The sequence below is a fragment of the Apus apus genome, chromosome 2 (genome assembly GCF_020740795.1).
Source record: "Apus apus isolate bApuApu2 chromosome 2, bApuApu2.pri.cur, whole genome shotgun sequence".
Taxonomy (NCBI): Eukaryota; Metazoa; Chordata; class Aves; order Apodiformes; family Apodidae; genus Apus; species Apus apus.
Genome location: NC_067283.1, coordinates 65,393,119 through 65,416,192, shown reverse-complemented (window position 1 = coordinate 65,416,192; position 23,074 = coordinate 65,393,119). Strand labels below are relative to the sequence as shown.

General features: G+C 41.7%; 1 protein-coding gene across 3 annotated transcripts in view; it reads left to right on the top strand.

The window, feature by feature from the left end:
* Positions 1 to 23,074, top strand: part of ATXN1 (ataxin 1) — a 228,226-nt gene that overhangs the window by 39,267 nt on the left and 165,885 nt on the right. For all 3 annotated transcript variants that reach the window (XM_051609143.1, XM_051609144.1, XM_051609145.1), the window contains one exon: positions 22,521 to 22,641. The gene's annotated coding sequence lies outside the window, so the exon portion shown is untranslated. The remainder of the gene's footprint in view (positions 1 to 22,520; positions 22,642 to 23,074) is intronic.

The window sequence follows — 23,074 nt, the reverse complement described above, 5'->3', positions numbered from 1 at the left end:
CAACAGATCTGTTGCTGTGCAGAGTGTGTTAGGTTCAGCAACTGCTCTTCCTTGGCATATCTGCCAACTTTTGAAATCTATAAATAAGGATATTTGGAACAGGGGGAACAGACACACCTTCTGACTCCATTGAAATACTTGGACACAACATGCTTGTTTTGGCAGGATAGATTGGGGGAAAATGAAATATATAGCTTTTGCTAGAATATGGGGACTCTCTCTCCCAAATAGAACAGCTGGCATGTATATGTGGCTAAAGCAGTTTTGCTTAGATTTATGCTAGTCATGCTATGAGCTGCAGTAAAAGAAAATGAAACAAGTCGTCTTTCATCCCCACGAGTGCAGACCTTTGCCAAGGTTTGTTTCTTAGATGAACCTGATGATGCAGGATCTTGTGTCTAAAACCAGAGCATTTTACTTTCCATCTTGCCCCTCACAGTCAGGGTATAATTTTACTTCAGGCATGAAGTGAGATGAAAGGTGATTTGAGCTTTGCCTTGTGTCTCTGTCTTCTTTTGAGCTTGTGACAGAGGGCTCTCGTCTTTCCTGACCAGGTTCAAAAGTGCAGTGAGTAGAGATCCTGGTGGCAGAGAACGCACTATTGCAAGTTGTTTATGTGGTCAGGGCAGCAGCTGCGTTTTGCAGGTAATGTGGCCTTGTGTATGAATGACTGTATGGTTTTTGGTGCTTGGTCTTCTGGGGCTAAATGTTCAGCTCTTGAAGCAAAACGGGGTTTGCAATCCTGAATGAAAAGATGGTGCTTTAAACCCGAGTTTTGCAAAGCCACCCAAGGTGCAGGTATACCAGAGTACAGCTCCACAAATAGCCTCAGCTGCCCTTTTGGCTTCTTGAGACACGTATGAGCTGCGCGGCTGTGGCTGCCTCCTGGCTCTGCAGGTGCGTGCTGGAGAGGCTGTGATGCTGCAGCCTCCTGCCCTCGGCGCCCATCAGGAAGGCAGAGTCTGACTAGCAGGAACAGAAAAGCTGGCCATCGGCCAGGTTGAATGCCGTGATCCCAGTGACAGCTTCCTTCCCCCTTCTTTTCCTCCCCACCCTGAGCACTTTGGAGGGTGGTGTCCCAGGGCACTCGTCAGGGTGTGTGCTTGTTGGGGGGGATGCTGTCACTTTGCTTTTCTCTGCTTTTTTTTTGCATGTGGATTTGTCTGCACCTGTTTGCCTGCTGCTTTTCTAACCTCTGTGCACAGCATTCTTTGATTCATGGGATTGCAAGCATACGAGCCAGCGTGCGGCAGCTTGGCACAACTATTTCATTAGAGCAAAGGAGGCCTGTGTCCTGCAGGGCTGTTTTAGTACAGACATGTCCCATCTGCTGCTTCTTATCACCCTTGTTATCTGTGCTGCTGACTCATGCAGTGTGATCTGCTCAGCTCTCTGCTGCAGTCACATCACACTTTGAGTTACCTTTACTATGACTCACTTGTTTTTTCACTTGGCAAGTGTCAAGCCAAAAACAAGCCAATCTTGTCCTGTCCTACCCTTTACCTGCAACTCTTGTCCCTTTACCATAATCTTGGTCCTCTCCCTCAAGCAAACCACCTAAGTGTAAACTAAGCTTTTTGTTGGTTTTGAACTAAGTTGTGTCATTTTGTCTTTCATAGTATCTCTGCACTGTGCATTTGAGGCAAGTGAGATTGCCAGGCCTGTCCTAAAATACATAAATTCCTTTTACTTGCCTTTACAGATGTGTTTGGTGGTTGATTTTTTTTTTCATTTTTTTTCTCTCTGTTTAAAGAAAAAGAGTTTTTATTCATGTATTACTGTGAAAATTTGTGTTGGGACATATGTATCTTTCATATCTTGATAGGTAATATCTGCACACAGATCCACAGCCTCTTGAATTCAAATTTGGCTGCGTGCTGGGATAATGAGACCACAGCTTCAGGCAACCTGTGCTGAGGTTTCCCTTGCTTGTTCTCAGCCTGTATTTCCAGAATCGGCTCATAAACCAAAGCGTGCATCCTGTGTGAGCTGTCAGTAACTCAGTACACTGAGCTTGAAATCCTCACTTGGAAGTGCTTGTGTATTGTTTCTAGGTTGAAGAGGACAATTGAGTTGTGCTACTGAAGGTTTGGTATTTCCTTGCTTGAGGTGAGGGGAATTTTGCCAGTGATTTCATTGTGGAAAAGTTTGTGTCCATTTGGCCCTTTTCAGTGCTGTGATCACTAAATTCTTTTCAAAGAAGGGCCTGGTATGTGCTCCACTGAGGACAGATAATTGGCAAAGGTTGCTGTACAGTTACAGCGGTGCCAAGTTCTGTATCTTACTGTCCTGAGCCCTTGGTCATGTCAAACTTCTACAAAAACTTGTAGTCTGGTTCAAATCTGGTTGCCTTAAGTAAACCTTGTAGAATCGTGCTTGTATATTGCTGTTGTAATAACTACTTCAGTATTATAGAACTTGGCCTAGAAAACAAGGACAGAATTTTTTTTGAAAAAGTTTTAGAACAGGAAAGGGGGGGGACAAATGAAAGATTTTTTTATTTTAAAGAAAAAAAAAATTCCTCACATTCTTCTAACAAAACACTAGACAGAAATAGATTGCTAAAGGATTTTCTAGGAAAAAAATTAGACCTTTTATTTAATTGGGATGCACACAAATTATGAGAATGCACATCTGTCTCTTTCAGACTTGCGTGTAGAAAACCCTTTTTAGCGTTAAATGTGTAATGTTTTTTTGGATTAAGCTGCTTAAAACTTTTTCCAAAGGGTAAGTGCATTGTAGATTTATCTGTGCCCTCAGACACAGCGTTTGAAGCAGAACCAGCTGATTGAGCAGAGTGTCCAGTCCCATCTCAGATCTCTGAGATGGAGAAGAGTCCTTTCGGTACCAGGGTGTCTTTTTGGTTGGAGACTTGATAGGTCCTTCTCATGGTAGGCACCAGACTGCATTTCAGCATTTCTCTGGTGGCGTGTGTGCTGAACAATGGCTTGAATGGATTGGGCCCTTTACTGCTAGCAGCTTGGGCTGAAAATACCAGGGGATATGTGGTGAGGGCAGAACCTTCACCTTTCCAAGCCTGTGGGACTGGCCAGCTGTTGGCTTTGGTCTCAGGTGTGTCGTGTCTTCTTGCGTTCCTGTCTCTCCTCCCTATTTAGCTTGAAAACTTCATGGTTCTGTGAAGTGCTGTTGCTGGGTGTCCCTGGTGGTGTGCTGCCAAGCTGTGTTGGACCCTGGTGTAAGTAAACAGGGCTAATCATGATTGTAAGCAAAATATTCCATTGTTTCTGAAAAACATCTTCTTCTCTTGTGAGTCGAAAGTAATGAGCTCCGTAACTCCGAGTCCCAAATGTTCAGCCCTTCTGCCTAACGTGTGGCATCCAGGTAGAAAATGGGGATTGCTCGTTTGAGTCCTTGACCCTTGGAGGTTTTGCCCTTGCCACAACATAACCACAGATACTATATATATGGTGCTGTCCCTGACTTGACTGCAGATGGCATTGAGGTACATGCTGGGCGCGCAGTGTTGTGCAAAGGAGATGGGTTGCTTGCTGATGAAGGCCCGTGTGCCTCTCAGTCGTGTGCCATGGCTGCAGCCTTGGGAAGATGGTGGCATGTGGAGACTTCTCCATTTTCTGGTTTCACTCAAGGCGTGAGGGAGGAAGCGTGAGTGTGCAGGCGCCCAGTGCCGTGCCCTCCTGCCGCTTACTGCTGGGCAGTTCTTGCCTCAGCAAGTGCACCTCCTGCCTCAGGATACTGGGCAAGATCAGTACAGGCTTATGTTTACTCTGTGGCTCATTTTACCCATATGCAAAATAGATGTGTAATGATACCTGCCTTTGTTGTGGAATTGAGGCTTAATTAATTAATTAATTGATGTTCTCTAAATGCCTTGAGATCCAAGAATCACTGCATATGCCCCAGAGCAGCAGCAACACTTTGAGGTTGGAGAGCCATCTCCCCTCCCGTGAGGAGGTTTCCCAAAAGGAGAAGCTCCAGCACCCTCCACTCCAGCTCCTCTCCCGCTTTTTTGGATGAAGCAGAGCTGTGCTGTACGAGAATTGTATGGTTTGCTCCCTCTGACTTCTGCCTAAATAAGTAAATAAATAAATAAACTGATGTGCTTAATGCAGTCGGCACGTAGGGCACTTGCCAAAAGAATTTCACAAAGCAGCAGAGCTGGGTTGCCAAATGTCACGTATTTTATATAAAGCATTCTTCAGGAAGCAAAGTTGCACGGGGGGGGAGAAGAAAATGTTATAAAAACTCTAACTGCTGTAAGAAACATTTTCTTCCCCCACAGGGAGAATGTCTGGGCCATGTCATGGTGGGATCAAGGGAGTCTATTTTTATTTCATCTTAAAGGCTCCTCTCTGATTTCTTTTCTACGTTCCCCCTCCCTAAGAGTAACTTAGCTTGGAGAGCTCAGTTTAGATTAGCATTCAAAAGCAGGGCTGTGGGATGGTCATCTTATATGTGAAAATATTTGCCAGCAGATTTTGGGTGGAGAGGAGGTAGTTCAAACAGTGTTGATGCCAGAATGTTTATTCATTTAATATTATTAATGACTGAGAAAAGCTAACGGAGATTTTTTTTTTAATTATTTTTTTGTGTGTGTGACGAGAATGGGGGAGGCAAAAATGAAGACCTTATGTTTTAAAAGCACACTAACATGTTTTTACAGAGAGAGCTTATATGTACAGTTCATATGTTTAGGTGTGTATTGTGTCAGCTCGAGGAGTGTGAGCTGCAGCGGTGTGACCTGGCTCTCTGGGTGGTGTGAGTGTGTGGCAAACTTGCTTGGGCATTTTGGGGGTCAGCGTTGTGGCCTACAGGCTGGGCATGGGTGTCTTGGGTAGCTGGGCTGAGCGGGAAGTGTTTTTTTTTTTGCCTGGTGTTAGGGCCCTGAAGGGGCTCCAACAGCAACTGGCTGCTGGTGCTCAGCACACTGGGCTGTGGGAGGATGGGTTTTGGAAATCACTCAGTGTAGACTCACAGCATTGCTTCTGTTTATCCGTTTACTCCCAGTTTCTATCTCTGGGCAATTCTTGCAGCTCCAGAGACCAGATTTTTTTTTCCTCTAAACTAAAGCTTTGTTTTGGCAACATGTTGTCTATAAGTGTCTGCCCTCCCTAAGGCACTCTCAGTGCTGTGCACTGACCAGTTGACTTTTTAAGCCTGGTGTGCACTCGCAAAGTAAACGTGGTTCATTGAATTGGTGTCACTAACAGAGGATTCGAGCTATGCTGAAATTTACAAAACGGCATGGAAATTGATTTTCTGAACTTCACCCCTCTACAGTATTTTAGCTCATGGGAGTATTTAATCTAAAAGTATGTGAGGTCATTTTAGGCAGTAACTCAGCCTCACAAAGCAGTCCTTGCAGGCTATAGCTACAAGCTTGACAGAATATGAATTTAAACTATATGTAATACTGTTTCTATCTGTATCTGTAACAATTAGTTTGAGCTTCCATCAGAATTCCTACATAGCACTGCAGAATAATTAACGTGGTATGCATTAGCAGTATATTAATTTGTCCTACATTTGTTTAGGGATAAATCAGCACCAATAATCTGGTGGGCAGTAAGAGCTTCTGCTCTTGAATTCTTTATGTCTGTATTGCAACAAGCCAATAACTCTTCGGTTATGTGTCTTTTTAAGTTAGTAGAGTTAAATAATTTTAAAGTGTTGTGGAAAAAAAGAGTTATTTTTTCCTTCTCCTTCCTTATTCCAGGAGGGAAATGTGAATTCTGTGTGGTATAAAGCCCACATTTCTAGGTATGGCATTAGTGGGGAAGTCCTCACCACACAGTTCATTGTTGAGAAATGCTGGCATTTCTTCTGAGTTGTGCTGTATCAGAAATAGGGACTCTTCAGTCATACTTTTTCTTCCTTCTTGTAATTACGTGGTTCTCAAGTCCTGCTCCTCTCCTTGAGTTGCAAGCACTGAAATTTTCACTGCTACTGGTGTGAGTCCTCATCCGCATATGTTGTGTGGTGTATTGAGCTGATGAGCAAGGAAGGAAAACCAGTGAACAGGCTAGTGCTCAGACTTTCGTGTACATTATGTCTTTAAATTTAAGGGGTGCAAATGTTTAACATAATACCCAGATCAGAAGAAAAGCTTTCTGAGCAATTTATAGTATATATTTGTATGGCCAATGCAATTAGATTGTGAATCTATAGCGTGTTGTATATAAGTACCATTTTAGATTAATTTCTGAATTAATAAATCACATAGTCCTGGGATATGTGAAAATGAAATGTCCATGAAGAGGGAGAACATGACGGGGAACCCTTCCATTTATATTTAAGCAGAGGTGGAGTGGTGGTGAGCCTGGAAAGAGCTTGCACCCATTGCAGCTATGCTAACCTGAGTTTGCCATGTGCCCTCTCCTTCCCATGTTCTCTCTTGCTTCTAAGGTTTATTTCCTTCTTTCTTTTTCGTTGGGGATTTATTTTTCTTCTCAGCATTTTGCTTACATTGTCAATATACCAGTGTTTGTTCAGCTCAGACCAGGAGAGGTATTCGATTTTGCAGCTGACATTTATTTACGGGGTCACCTTTTAGTCTCTGTGTTAGATTGCCATTCCTTATGAACAATATTTAATGAGTGATATAACCTGCTTGCTAAGAGGTCCCGTAGAAAACTGCCTCTTTGTCTGAGTCCCTGGTAAAGGCAGATGGAGGCATAGTTTGGGCATTATGTTACCACTTTTTCTGGAGCTTACATTTGAGACATAGGAAATCTCCAAAATCACAGGGAAGGGATTGGAATAGATGACCTTTAAACACCCCTTCCAGCCCAAACCATTCTGTAATTCTGTGGATCTCTAGCAAGTTTTTACTGCTGTTTTTCTCCAGTGCAAGGATCTCCTTTGCATATTCTAAATCCTTTCTCCTTCACTACCTGGAGCAGAGGGTACTGTGTCTGTGAATGTGTTGGCATTCATTGGTTCAATTCTTCAGTCATGACTTGTGTAAGTCTCTTGAGTAGGTTTCAGGTTGCTATTTAGAGGTGATGATACACTTCTTAGGGAGATGCCATGAGGCAAGGAGCTTTAGGCATAGATTGTCTTGCTTTCTTTGTCCTTTTCTCATGAAGTTTGATACTTTTTTTGTTTGTATGACTGGTCATGAAAAACAAAAGGGGAGAAAATGGGTTCTTGGAAAAAGCATGTCCTTAAATGCAGGTGTAGGCTTTTAAGTAGTTATATTCAGATTTTAAAAATCTTGCTTGTTTTCAAAGTGATTGAAAGAGAATGGAAAAATGACTAGGTATCTCCAGGTAAGTGGCTTCTTGAATATGAGACCATCCTGTTAAGCATATAGGAAACGTAAGTCCAGGTATTGAGAGGTTTGAGCAATTGATGTAACATTATAAAAAGGGGAAGTGGAAAGGGGAAGAGTTGGGAGGTAAGGAACAAGTAATATGATAGCTTGTGGGGAAGCATCAGATATTCAAAAACAGTTACTCTAGGCTTAGACATTTTCAGCTTTTAAAAATACCAACTTCCTGCACCATTTTATTTGACTTTTTGCCATGATGATCGGGCTTCCCCTTCTTTACTTGTCTTTACAGTTCTGTAAGCTAGAAACCTCAGGGGGCAGAGCAAGAGAGTGTGAGCGTGACTTAAGAGTCTCACATTATCATGAATGTGGTGATAGAGATGAGGAGATAAATTTGTGAGCAATACCATGAAAAAAGTTCCAAACCTGGAACCACTCCAGGCCATGGCAGATCTTGTGAAGTTTCATGCCTTGCTTGTTTAAGATGGTCAGAAGGTTATTTTTTTCTTGTCTCTAAGAGAAAACAGACCCCAGACCTACCTGAAATCTTGTGGGATTTGCTATAAATCATGGAAATTGGTAACAAAAGTCCAGGGTGAATACAGCAGTTAATTGTAGGTAGATGATTGGTTTGGGTCTATGTCTTAATGGTTCTAAATTTACTTCCATTAAAATGCTTGTTATTAGACTTGTAAAATATCTTTAGAGTCTTCATAAATTTTATTGGAATTATCTGTAGGGAGAATTTTAGGATCATGTTCTTTATGAAAGGTTTTTTAGATAGTTTACAGTACATACATTGTATTTATAAATATATATTAATCAGAAGGAAAACATAATCATTAGCATTTTGCTTTGTTCATTAGTTTTCTTAGCAAATAGGAATGCGGACTTGGGATATACTGTGACTTTCTCCTGATATGGTCTGCTTGTCATTGTGCACCTGTTTGATACTCATTTGACTTGTGAGACAAATAATGTGTAGAAGGAGTTACAGTCAGTGTTTGAAGGACTGCAATGAACAAACCTAGTTTTTAACATGTAGTTACTTTCTGTTTACTATGATGAGGGCATTGCTCTGGTACTAGAACAGCTTTCAGTTTTTTGATAGTAGTAGTGATCTTTGCTTGTCTTGCTACAAATGTGCTGAGTGGGCTTTTCAGATATGAGCTTTACTGCTTACATGAGCAAGTTCTGCAAACAATATCTGACTTAATGATTTTGCTTTCTGCTTGTAATTACACATTACTTCTTTTTGGCAATGCCTTCAGAATCTCTCTGTTCATTATCAACTCTTAGAATTTAAGGAATAATATGTATCCTGACTGGTCATAATGAGGCTGAAATTCCATCTTAGGCTTCTGGTGTCATCACTGAACCAGGATGGAATTACAGCTTTAATTTATGTACTATGGGGATACATTATTTATTACTGTGCATTAGAAAATGATTAATCTCTGCTTGTGTTGCAAGGCTATCCGACTGCTCCTAGTCCCTAGGAATTGCTGAGACATTGTAGAACTTCTTGTGCAGATTACAGCTTCACAAAGCTGCCAAAAGACCACTGCATTATTCAAAAACTGCTAGAGGTGATGAAAATTTATGAAGCCACTATGGGGTTTTTCCTAACTAGCAGGGTTCCTCCAAGGCTTGCTAACCTGAGCATTTCCTTACTGTTACTCCCTTTCAAGTGCTCCATTTCACCTAAAGCTGTGATCAGATAAACAGGTTGAGGAGCACTGTGTTTTGAGGACTCTGATTCAACAAAGCACTGTAACTATAGTCAAGCTTCACTGAAGATAACAGAAACTAATCATGTGCTTAATTGGTTGCTGAATCAGTTCTTTAATTTCTGCTCTTCGTTGTTCATAAAACTTATTTCTTCCTTTGTCCTCCACTTCCCCAAACTGTGTGTGTGCCTGCATGTACACGCACACATCCATGAATACAGGGAAGCTGCACAGGAGCAATAAAAACTAATGGAAAACAGGTATAAAATGTCCTGATTCTTCCGGTTTTCACTTCAGTGACTTTTGTTTTATGTGATAACATTCCATTTTTAGAAGCATGTGCAATACTAGGAACATCAGTAATCGAGCTCTGGTATGTGGTTACTAGTACTGTGTGACTAGTTGTAATGTCCACACCTATTGCTGTGATGAAGTTGAGTCACTGCATTCCATTACAGCCAGTTTTCAGTGGGGTTTAGCCTTTCTACCAGAATTGAAAATTTGTCCTTTTTCATTTCACAGCCTTAGGCCGTGGGTTTGTACAGAGACCTAGTACCAGCCACTATACCAAGCAGCTGTTACCAAATAACATAACTAATCTGTGCTTCTGCCTGAAAAGAATTTGGGATTTGAGGATGGGGCTTGCAGTTTTGCATTTGTAACTGCTGTGTCCTGATTTGAAGAAAAAAAAAAAAAAAAAAAGAAAAAATTTTTAAAAACCCCCAAGCCCTAAAGGTTTTTAGGGATTCTAATTAATAAGCCTTAGCAAAATGCCTTCAAAGTATTCAGCCCTATTAGAGCTAAAGAAGATATTTGTAAAAGATCAGACAGATAAAAATACCTTAAGAAGTTAAGTCACTGATGTAAATTAAGTGAATGCTTTATATGAGTACAAAAGTATTATAAAAAATTAAATACTCCCATTTTCTAAGGTGGCATTTTAATCTAAGGCTATGATGACATGCATAAACCACTCAGGTTTCAGTCTTGTGAGTTATATTGTCACCAGAAGCTCTGACTAATAGTACACTAAAGTCTTAAAAATGACAGTTGGATATAGTATCACTCTAAATGACTTTTTTGTTGTTTCATTGTTGTCATATGTTTAAGAAAAAAGAAGAGTGATAGTACCTACTGACTAATTGGACCTAGTAGGGAAGTGTTATCCTGCATTTAAATTGGGTGACTGTATTATAAATCACAGATGTGGAATCTAAAACTCAGTGACAAAGCTGATAATCCTCGAGGTGTAAGAATCTTGTAGAGGAAGATGTGCAAAACACTCCAGCAGCTCTTCCCCACGCATAGTTAAAATGATTGTCATTTTTGCAGGGAACACCATGGGAATCTGAATTAGAGACATCCACCCCTCTTCAGCTTGAGATCTGGATAGATGGCTGCATTTTCTATGCAGTTTAAACCCGCTACAGCTGTATAAATAGATCTCTGGCACCATGCAGATCTGTGCGGGACCAATCGCTGTTCCCTTCTACATCACGAGGAGATGCAGAGGAGCAGTCCTCTGCAGGTACCTGTCTCATGCCACTCAGACTGAACAGTTAGACTGGGACTTTTCATGGCAGAAAGGCTTGCTCAGATGATGCTCTCTGCTCTGAAGGAGTCAGGCATGAGGCTTATGCAGCTTTAGTCTAATGTTTTAAAGCCTCATTTGGATCTTAAATGGGATATGGCATTTGTGCAAGCTTTCTGAGTGAGTTGCAGCCTTGGGTGAATCCAGGATCATGTGAATCAAGGTAGTGTAGCAAATCAACAGAGAGGAAAACAGCTGTTTCGCATTGGGGGAATTGTTTAATTGTGTTATGATAGATACATGAGACTGGAAATAAATACTGAGCAGCATGAATTTTATGTATACACCAGAATTTCTTACTCTTCTCTCTGCTAATTCACTGCAAGTAATGTTGCCAGTATTGTATAGGGAGGGGCTTTGCTCTGAGTTTAATATGAGAGTTAGAAATGAGAACGAATGCAAAAATTTAAGGGTAGATTTCTAAAGGTCCTTAAGCTGTCTGTGTCTCCTGGTAATTGTAGGGCAAATTTTGTTCAGCCATCACAGTCCAAAAGATCCTGCTTCTGACAGACAGGGGTGACACCCTGGATGTACGTTTCTGCATACATGCAGATCACCAAATCCTCAGTGCTCCTCTTTGTGAGGAGCAAAAGCTCAAAAGGAAACTGGAGGAGTGGGAAAAGAAAGAATGACAGTAGGTTTTCATCGGATTGGGGTCTAATAACTTCTTGGCATAGGTGTCCAGCTCTGGGAAATGAGTCTTAAGGTAGGTTTCTTACTCATGTAGGAGAGTGTGCCAGCCACTCTCTCTGCAAGTGCTCCCCCCTCTTCCCTTGCCTGCAGAGGTGAACTGGAGAGACAAGACACTGCTCACTCTGCACAGGGCTAGAGCCGGTCCAAACTTTGTTCTTCAGAGCATGAGCTGTTTTATGGCCCCAGTTTTCTTTTAAAATCTGTAAAGATGGTGTAGTCTCATTGTGCTGCGCTGACACTTGGGCTGGGTTGTGCCTGCCTTGGTGCACTGTGTGAGCTTGCAGAGTTGTGTGACTGCAAATTTGCTGTCACTACAAATGACTGATGGCATAATTTGTATTTTCAAAATACATAAGCAGCTCAACCTAATCAGGTGGTGTGGTAAATATTTCCAGGAGACAAAAGTATTAGGGCAGAGAACAAAGTTACAAACTTTCTTTAATGAGCTGCATGTTGTTTGATCATGTTTTTTCATATACATAAGCTTTTCCATGCCAAATTCTCGTAATAACTGGCAGCTACTTCACAGTTCTGGAGAAATAATATTATAAATACTGGAAACAATCAAAATGAGTGGATGTGTCAGTTTGCCTTTCAGAATACTGTGACTAACATGTGATTAGTACAAATACTAGAAGGCCCATTTAGCCTTCCTCTTGCTCCTGGAAATACAAAGAGAGACCTGGGGCAGCAGAGGGGACGTGTTCAGCTCCTCCAGACAGTTAACAGCAGTACCACTGACTGGCTTGAATTACAGTTCTGGCTGTGCGGGTGTTTAATTTGCAAATCTGAGCAGTCCTGCTCACTTCCTGAAGCCCCTGAAGTTACACAGATAAATGGTTTGGAGTCTGAAAGAGCTTTGTTGGCTCATTCTGGAGAGTTTGTAGCAAAACCTTATGATGCAGGAAAACCCCTAAATTACAAGTCTTTTCCTGCTTCCAGTGGGTGGCTCATGATGTCGATGGGATATGAAGTGGAAGGAATTCATGTCCATGTCTTCAGGTATGCCAGTAATCTTAAATGCTCCAAAAAGATGCAAGAAATTGAAACACCTCATGTCTTTGTGTGCAGATCAGCTGCCATTATTTTTCAAAGGCAAAATTTTAAATAGCAAATGTTAATTTAAGAAAGTTTTTAAGATATGTGGAAATAATCTCTGAAAAAAATACTCAACTGACAGTGAAGGATTTGTTTTTAATGAAACATATTTCTGTGGCACAAATGTGTCTATGGTCGGTGAAAATCACACTCAGTGGAACTTGGGAGAGTAGGGGGAATGGTTCACTCTTTCACAATGAAGAACAGTTTGTTTTTAATGGTAATGAGAAGATAATGGTAATAACTGTGAAAAGGCCTATGAAAGTAGTACGTTCATGGGTGGATGAAGTCTTTCTGTTGAGGTGTATTTCTGAAAATGCTGTGCTGCAAATTTTGGACTTGATGCTACTCACTTGTATGCAATGGTAGGTTGATTCCCACTACAGAGGGAATTCTAGGCTGAAATTGTATGGCCTGTCATAAGGATTAGCATAAGGCTAAAGGAGCATAATGGCCCTTGCTGACTTTAAAAAAGTATTATTTTTTTGCTTAAAGCCTTAGGTTGATTACTCTAGTTTATATTACATTTAAATATTTATAGTTAGGCACATGCATTTTAGCATAAAATGTGAGTCCAAGGACTAGTACAAGGAAGTGTATTTTAGACATTGTTCTACTTATTTTAAAGTAATTATGTAATGATCATTGGCTTTTTCTTTTTTTAGTAACATACCAATTATTTGAAGCAGGATGTTGTCTGTTTTGCCCACTTTTGAAAGAAAGTTGTGCAGTTGGTTTCCGTGCAAACCTCGGTCATTCTGCAGAGACTGGCTGAAGGATTACTTTGATTTTCTGCAGGACAGCAGTGATGGGGAAGTTACGTGGTGTTGCAGTCACTAGCCGTGGACATCAAAGATAAACCCTAGGTATAATACAGAGGAATGCTGGAGAAGTCAGTATAATATTAAAATTCACAGTGGTTGGCACTAGAAAATGAAACTATTGACTGTTGGCTTTGTCATGGCAAATATTTGCAGGTTGAAAGCAATTTTGTTTCAAGTCTGAATAAATGCTGGAGAGATTACACTGCACTGCAGCCTATGTTAGTACATGAATGTGTATGTAGAGAGGTACAATATCCTAAATAAATTAGAGGTTTGGGTTTTTTTCTGTTTACAAACTCCAAAATTAGTTAGACCTATGTAGCCATATGCAGCGTTTTGTGAATGTTCCATAAGCTTAGCTTTGTTCCTTTCATCGTCACTACCTGTTTTATATTATGAATCACTAGAGAAAAATACCTTGTTTCAATCTGCTGGGGGAAAATCCCTTTCCCTAGCTCACCTTTCCCCAAAAACCCCAGACACCTACTTGTCCTGTGTCGTCTGAAGCAGATTTGAATCTGTTATCTGTACCTAAATCTACAGATAGACTTTTCCTGTCTTGCATAGGAACAGAATGTTGTCCCACTTTCTGTAGTTGCAATTTAGTAAAATCACAAAATAAATTACAGTAGTAAACTGAATGTATTAAAGAAACAGAACAGAGAAAAGATTACAATTTAATTCCCCAGAAAATATACCTAATATTATTCATAAGAAGATTGTAATTCAGAATAAGTAAAAGTAAAGCTGTGTTTCAAAACAGCGTCAGTAAAATAAACCCCTGTGGGCAAAATGATGCTTGGATTTGATACTAATGAATCTTGCAGAACTGTCACTACAGTTCCAAGTTTTAACATGAGATCCATTTGTTTACCTTTCTTGCCAGTCCAACATCATTTTCATGGGCCAAGACCGGTATTTTAGTTGGTTTTCTTTCTGGAGCGTGCTTTCTTTCCCTGCAGTCGTGTTGGAATCCACTGCCCAGCTCCAGCGAAATGTAACAGACGGGATGAGATCATGAAGTCCTTGAACTCCTGGCAGTTTCATGAAACAGGCAGTTGGATATAGGACAATGACGGAAATGAGCGACCTGTCTGCAGGAAAGGCTTGCCCATGTTATCACAGATGTGGAGAGCACAACAAGGCACGAGCTGTTATGAGTGCTCCCAGGACAGGGGTAGCTTTCCTCAGAGTGTGTCTTAATCTGCATAGGGTCACTTACCCACGAGAGACACAGCCACAAGAAACCAGCCTTTATGGACTCCACTGCTTATGTGGAACTGCTTGGTCTGTTAGGAAGTGAGAATATCCTAGCTCCCTTTACTTCTCCCACATTCTTAATAAATGTAGTAGTTTATGTTTCCCACTTTCCTCTGCTCCAAACCAACAGCATGGTCACTCTTGTTCTGTGTGTTCTGCAGGCTGCAAATGGAACCCAAGAGAACAAAGTGACTTGACCAGGACTATATGGGAAGCATAACATGGTGCTGGCCTGTGCAGCTGAGCAGGGCGGTTAGAGCCCAACCCATGGGACCACTCACTTTTTCTGTCCTGTGTGTAGAGTCACTAGTGAATGTGGTTTTAATGCGTAGACCAACTTGTAAAGGTCTTAGACCTTTTCAGATGGCTCTTAAAAATGCAAGATGAGGAGTTAGGCACAAAGCTGTGCTCTTTTAAAAATTAACCACATTGGAAACCATGTCTCTGGCTGGTTTAATACATATAAACAATTACCTTTGAAGGAAACTAACACAGATCCACAATGCTGTGACCAGAGAGGACAAACAGCATGATAGCAGTTGTGACAGGGCCCTGCTTCCCCTGCTGACTTTGCCTTTTTCATTCATGAAAACGGACAGTGGTGATGAAGTGAGACTGTGGATTTTACACTTACTTCCTCTGTGCTCGAGCTTGCTGTGAGCTCAAGAGTCTTGTGGTGGGCCCATAGAAGGCATATGCCAGAAGAGAGAAGCTTTCAAGAAGTATTCAAGTACAAAGAAAGCATTTCACTTGGCATTGGTCAGGGCCTCAGCACAGTGGCCAACGTCACTCCTGCTCACAAATTTGCTGCCAAGTCCAGAACTGTTTAACAAAAGTTGAACAGATGAAGCAACAGTTTAGTTGGTTTCCTGCATGTGGAACACAAGGAGGTTTCCTTTACCAGGTATTTCTTAGCAACTTCCAGTGAAGCTCTTGGTGTTATGCTCTTGTTACTGCTAGTGACAAACAGTTTATGAGGAAAATATCCTTTTCCCTTTCCTAATTATATTTTCAATAAATGTACTGGATTGCATAGACAGGTTGATTCTATCCAGTGGCCTGCAGACCTCCACAGACTCAGCAGTTACTTCTTCCTAGGTGGCAAAGGATAACAGAGAAAGATGTCATGGGATTCTTACCCTTTCATGCACTGAAGAAAATGTGCAGTGACTCTCTTATTACTTGAATTAGTTATGAGAAATTTCAAGATTTTGGGGGTCTTTTTAACAACATTTGGAAGAGAACGTAAAATCCACTATGATATTAGATATAAGCTCAGATGACAACAAAAAAGCACTACTGCCTAAAAGTTTCTGATGGCTGTTTTTACAGCTAATGCCAAAAGTTTATTATTTTTCATGGGGCTTAGTGTCTTTTTATCCAGTTTACCTTTTCCCTTCTGTAACCATTCTTTAGTATTTTGCTGCAAGACAAAATATTTTAAAGAGTAGTGGAATTTGTTGTATAACTACAGAAATTAGGTTAGTTATTGTACCTGAAACTACTTTGATCTACTCTCTGTTCTTGTCATTGTTCATTCAAGATGCTTTGGCTGCTGTCACTCTTAAACTGTTGCAATGTTACAGTAGAATATAATAATATTTTCTTATTTGGTGGCATAAAGATGAATGACAGCAGAATATTTGTTTTTCATGATTATACCGACATTAACAAGTGGTGTGGACCAACTGGAGAGTATCTGTATTGTGAAAAACTTGGTATTGGCATCCTGGGGTTCATAGCAGGCACTTTTCAGGGTTGCTTTTACTTCTGAGCAGTCTAATGCCACTAACTGCATGCTCTGGAGAACACGATGCTTCTAGTTTACTTCCTCCCAAGAGGGATTAAATTTGTGTGCTCCAGGACCATCCCACAATGCAACCAAATGCCCAGGCAGGACAGATGATCTGGAGATTTGCTTCAAAATCTACATGTCTGATCTGAACAAAAGCAGTAAGATAGCTGTGCCCTATAGGGACTCTGTGGGATGAAGGGCTGGAAACTCAGTCTGATCTTGTAGTTGTACCAGTTAGTAAAACACATTTCATAATTTATCTTTCTTAATGTTCTTTCTTCCCTTTTCTTCATAGTTACTACTGAAAGGGGAAGGTTGGTGTGAGTAGGCCTCAGAGAAGGAAGGCTGTTTTTGAGAAGTTAGAAGAAATCTTCTACTAAAAGAAGGATCATGTCTTCTTTAAGGAGGTTATACAATACCAAGAGCACATTAGGTACTTAACCACTAATGACCCTTCTCTGGAAGTTTGTGCTTGCCTTGCTGACAGGCATGTGTGCCACTGGAAACAGTGATCATCCCCATTATATTAAAGAGGGTGGTCAGGCACTGTACTGAAATGAGGCTATTGGTCATTGTAAGGCACTGGCTCTCATCCTTTATTTATAGGTGTGTAGGTTCTTTTTGGTCTGTGTCCTGAGGCAGAGGTGGAACACATGGTATGGTGAGATGTAATGTCATGTAATTGCTGGCATGACTTGGAAAAACTGTATGATGTTACCTTAGAGAGTGGGTGTGAAAGCCAGTCTGGCAGATGTGACGGTCCTGCTTTCTGAATCTGACACTTGGCAGCCCAAAGAGCCTACTACCAAACCCAGTACTTGGTGAAGTGCTCATGTTGTGATTTGTGCTGAAGAAAAGGAAGTAGGAGAGATGAGAGAAGCAGTAGTACAATGTTGTTGTTTTTTAAAAAAGGAAAATCTGGACAAGTAGACTTACACAAAAGTTTCATCTTTCTTAGTGTCCTGTCTTTCCTTGATTGAAAGAGTGGAGTTGGTTACCCAAGCTGATTGGCTTTTTCAACCAACTCACTGAATCCAGGCAGAGGACAACATTTGTTCCTCTGCCAGGAAGATTTTAGTTGCTGGCCAAACTGCTGGCATAGTCTTGCTGATCCCAAAACCTAAGACCAAACTACAGTGGTGCCGAGCTGATTGTGGCTTAGTCAGATTTCTGTTCTAAAAAAAGCTTACGGTCAGGCCTCCAAAGTTGCCTGCAACAAAGGTCAGCACAGGTTTCTGCTGAAGTGTCCTGTATGTACTCTGTGGCACTGGAGATGCGTAAATGTATAAGGAATATTAATTGTTCAATCTTCTTATATAGCAGGAAGCAACTACATCTCAAAATCCAACCTCGTATAGCTGGAAGGTAGATGACCTGAGTAAGCAAAGCAGAAAATAACAGGAAAAAATACCAGACTCATCTGTTGCAAAGAAAATGAAATTTTTTCTTTTTTCTAAAGCGCTTCATATGCAGAACCCTGAATGTATCTGGACATTTCAAGTCATACCATAATTTCCTTAACATCTCTTTCTAAGCTAGAAAGTGGCCTTTAGCAGAGAGACACACTCACTTTTTGCTTTTCCTGGGCAAAATATTGTGGCTTTACAACAGTATGTTACTGCTTGGCCAGTGAGAGAGTGGGTGGGTGTTACTCAGCTCTTCATATCTTGGCACTCTGGGTTTTCAGAAGCTGGGAACTGGAGGGTCACGCCTTGGTGAGCACAAGCAGTGGTATGGCGGGGTCTCTTGCCACAGGACTTGGCTGCTGAGGTGTCGTGCAGTCAGGCCTTCGTGCTATGCTCAGGCACTGGGATAAGGAGGCACTTTAGAGGGTGCCAGGGAAAGTTTGAGGTCAGTGCCCAGTGAGGCTAGGGTGATTACGACTTGGAAAGCTGAACACCCTAACACCCATCTGGCTAAGCAGGAGAGCATGGCTCTGCATCACCTTTAATGATAAACAGCCTGTGTCAAAGCGCGGGGCAGAAAGTGAGAGCTGGCAACCCTAGCTCCAAAGATTGTGCCGTAGTCACTCTCAGCTGTTAAGAGGAGACTTTATGGTGTTCATGCTTATGAGCAGAAGGCAAGAAAAGAGTAAGTATCAAGAGGGAACATACGCCTAAGCCTGCCAGATCCTAGGCAGAGGCAAGGGAGGGCACCAGGCCCATTTAAGCAATACTGGGGCACAGAGTCCCTGTCCCCATGACAGGAGGTGCCCAGTGAGCCTGGTGCCACCATTTCTCCATCTGTCATAGCCAGTCCCAAAATGAGATCATATTTTGCCAATCCACTTTGCTCTGATCTGGCCTTGGCTCTGTCCCATAAGATGTGATAGTACCACGGTGGTTTTTTCCAGGCACACTCCAGAATCACTTGCCTGGGGGACAGCGGGAGTGGCTGGCAGTCCCCTATGTTACCCATGCTGTGAGGTGGACAAGCCTGGCCAAATAAAAAAATACGAGTCTTTCTCTGTAGTTTGTCCTTGGGTTTCATTTCTTTTGTTACTTGATTATTTATTTCCACTGCCATGGTTTTTAATTGGTTTCCATCAGAGTCAAGTCATATTAACACAGTGAACGTCCAAGTTGACGAGAATGGAAAATCAGTTCAGTCTGTTCAGCTCCATCAGCCTTTTGAGAGAGACACCACTAGGAAATGAAGGAAGCCTGGGGAAAAAGAGGGATCCCACTGATGGCATTTTATCGGGCTGCTACTCTCATGATATTTAAGATACTCTCATGATCTTTGTTAACCTTAAGAGGTTCTCTTAAGGTCCCAGGCTACCAAAGCAAGGAGTACTGTCTGTCTTGGCTTTCAATGGAAAGCAAAATACCTTTGTCTTCTGAGTGCAGACCAGAACAACACCTGTTGAGTTCCTGCTGCTCCAAAGCCAGAAGGCAGAGAAAAAGACCCTGTATTCTTTTTCCAGTGTCATAGCTTTTGAGGAAATACTTCAGTTTGGGAAGATGTGTGCTGATCAACCATAATTTAATGCTTGGGGGTTAGCAGGCACAGCACACTGCCGGTTTGATATGCTGCTGTTTTCAGGGCACCCTGGCTGTACTTGGCTTCTTTGCAGCTGGTGGGGTTAACACGGTGTTCACAGGAGAAGGAAGGTGGGATTTGTTCTTCAGAGTAGGCCTTCATGTGGCTCTGCTGGAGGCTAGAGAAGCCAAGCACCGCTTCGTTTATTACAACAGGAAGAATGAAAGAGCTGACAAAATACTCTTAATTTGTTTGAAGCTGCATTCGTTTCTCCAGAAGGGGGAGAGTGGAGTAGTTGAATCCTGGGAGGAATGTGCTTAGTTCAGGGCTGTCTTTCCTCCCCAACTCGAGGTTGAGACTACAGAGAAATATCAAGACATTTAGAAATGGGCTGTCAAATCTACTTGCATGTATTTTTGCAAAGTCCAGCATATCTGACTATTGAGTGAGGCTTTTTACATGTGACTGAGTAGTTCTGTATTAAGAGTTCACAGTTGGTTTTGATACCATTCAGATTACTAAGCAAATAACATAAATGCACAGAGGTGTAAGCCATGAGTGGACAGTGATTGCAGGGAGAGCACAAGTGCTTATGGAAGGCCTGCTGCTCTTTTCTGATAGTGAAACTTGGCTTGCAGTATCATGATGTAGGGGGGAAAGAAAAAAACAGGAGGGCAGAACCAGGTTTTTTTGTTACACTAAATTTTTGTTGCTTCATCCTCTGCTGTGTTAATTGTTACCCTTTTTTTTTAGAAAAACAATACATTTCTTCCATCGCAGTTAAATCTCTTTCCATTTGGCAAACCCTAATCTGCTCCTCCTGTTTCTGTAAGGATCAGATGGGTAATGGAAGCTGTACAGCAAATTAATGTATGCTACTCGAGATAGTAAAATGCGGGGCTACAATAGGCCTTTTTTCAGCAGCTGTAAAGCTGTGGTGTGACTACAGTGTATCCATTCAGTCTCCCCCACGCTTGCTGGGAGCACCCAGGAGAAGGGAGTTGTACTAGTGAAACGACTATCCAGCAACACAGAATGAGGGACGTGCTGATGACTCACTCTTCATGTTGGTTTACGGGGTCTTATTCTGTGGACATGAAGTTTCAGTCTCGCATGAGTTGAGAGATCTGTAGCTTTGTCCACATCACCAGATTATCCACTAAATCAGCATAGGTGTTGTGTTCCTCACATCAGCCCTCTGAGATGGGCAAATACTGTTATCTCTGCTGTAGAGGAAGGGGAAACTGAGGCACAGGAAAATAAGGGTTAAGTGACAATGTGCATTAGGAGCGAGATTCTCATGCTTTAGTTGCGGTGTAGAAGCTTTCAGCCCTTCAGGAAGTGTCACATAGCATTTGCCCATAGGTCATGCAAAAAGCCTGGAGCATAGTTGTGAATCTGTCCCTCAAACAACATTGTTTATCTCTTTAAATAAAGCATTAAAACTGTAGCTATGCAAGTGAGAACAGGGGGTTTCATGCTGATTTTGATCTTTGAATAGTATCTGTGGCCACCTTGCATTTGAGTCGGGGAAAGAAATGAGAGGCAGAACCTAGTTGATTCAGCAGGGTGACACTGTAAAATAATCCCTTTAACACTTTTTCCTAAATTTAGAATGATTTCTAGGTGGCATGAGTCTTGGACAGAGTGCCCTCATTTCAGTTTGAACTTCCAGCCTTCTCTGGATTTGTGTCACAGCTTTAGAGGCCTTTGTCCTCTTCCTGCAAGTCTGCAGACCTGGGAGTTGCAACCTTTACTCACGTTGAGTTGATAGCAGGCTCCTTGAAGCCAGCAGCAGCACTGCTTTGCTGGAGTGGGGGAGCAGGGCAGTTTCAACAGAGTATTTGGAATTTGTCGGTACTGTAAGCAGCTTTGGGGTGTGGTGATGTAGACACAGCCTCTGTGCAGGTGTCAGGGGAAGCCCTCTTGCCCCCTTACTTGTGTGTTGGTCTTTGCTCTGAGTTTTTTCTCTGGTGGTTTGTGTGTGTGGGAATATAAACGGTGATGGAGAAAACTATACTTTTAAAATTTCTCACTGCTTTTGGAAAAGTGATATTTTCTGAAGTATGTACAACCGCAGAAGGCTATGGGCAGAGTCTCCATTTCTTATTTAAATGCAATGGAAAATATTCAGAGCTGTCTGTCAGTCTGTCCTAAGTGAGGAAGAAAACCAAAGCAGTCTGACTTAGATGCATGCAAGATCAAATCCTCCTCTTTGTTGTGTTGTGGAAGTTTGTTGGCATCAATGGAGACAGTCACAGGTGTAGCCCTGGGAATGGTTCGTCTTACAGGCTTTTAACAGAGGAGGAATTAATATAGTTGTTGGTCCTGTAAACTGTTACAGAGAAATAACTGGGATGCCTGTAATCTGAAGGGACCATGCAGATGCAAGACTGGGCTCTCAGAGGGAAAGTGAACTCTGCACTGGCTGGCAGCTTTTACTTCTCATAGCCAGAGGATTTTCCTGCTGCCAGAGCCTGGTTTGGAGGCTTACATACCCAGCCAGCTCCTGGCCTGCCTTGCTGCAGGTATGGGAGAGGGAGGAGGGTGAAACAAGGGGCGGTGAGAAAGGGTTTTGGTAGCAGCACTCGCTGAAAACTCACAGCCCTTCAGCCCTTTTTTGGTGATGGTGGAGAATGTCAAAATTGATTGTATTAGAGACCTGCCAGTTTCTCTTGCTCATTTGCTTCGTTGCTCCTCCTCCCTTCCTTCCTCTCTCGGCAGCCGGGCTGGGGTTTGTAGCGCTAATGCCGCGTTGTTTCTCAGCACGGCTACTACTTCCCGCACGCCGCTACTACCGAGATACTACAGTAACCCAGCGAAGATTTAGGGACTTGGCCGTACACGTGTTATTAGTGGTAATAACAGTAACAGCAATAATAATAAAGCCTGTGATGGCACTCCCGTGTAAGAGTTGATACTTTACATAATGATTTTTCTTCTGATTTGGGTCTCCGGGCTTTCTTGTCTTTTTCACCCTCATAATTCTGTGGAGTCTGGTGTATACTGGATTATTGTGCTTCAAACTCATTCTGTACTTTGTAGTGTACTACCTTGCAGATTTTAAAAATGGTTTTGAGTGGTCTAAAATAGTGAGGGGTTTATTGTATTTATTTTTGTTAAGTACAACCCACAGAAGAGCATGTATGTTGCTTCTGCTGGGGGGAGTTACCACACTTGCTTTAGATAAAGAAATACACATTGGAGAAAGCTGAGGGATTTCCCCTGAGCTACCCACCCATCGCTTGAAATGACATTTTCATTCTGAGTGTTTCTTGTTTTGTTTTTGTTTAAGATCCTGGAGCACAGGGAAAGAGTTTTAATGCAAAATATCAGAAAAAGCTGCAACATCTCCTATGAGAGAGGGGAAAAAAGAAGATTTACAATTGCATCTTGAAACACTCACATGATTTGAGGTAAGTGAATGGAGGGTCTTGTCGTAAGTTACAGTTAGTTTGTAATTAAATTAATCATTATTTACCTCAGTGTCCTGATAATTCTATTGAAGGCAGTCAAAAGAGATCGGAGGGAGATAACTTTAATGGCAAACCCAGAAACAGCAGTAAAAGTATGTCATGCATTCATCTTTTTGGAAATGGGCCCCATGGGCTCTAATCCCACAAAAAGGCAATCATTCTAACATTTATAAGGGTTAAACCTTGTTTAAATCAATGAGGCTATTCTCCCTGTAAGTTAGGCATGTGCCTAAATATTTCCAAGTTTGGAATCTATATAATATGGAAACTCTGCAGAAGAAAACTACTGAAGAACATACAAGGCACTGCCAGAAAAATGCATATACAATTCTTTTACTGTTAGTGATAATGTCATGAGTAATTTGATTTTACA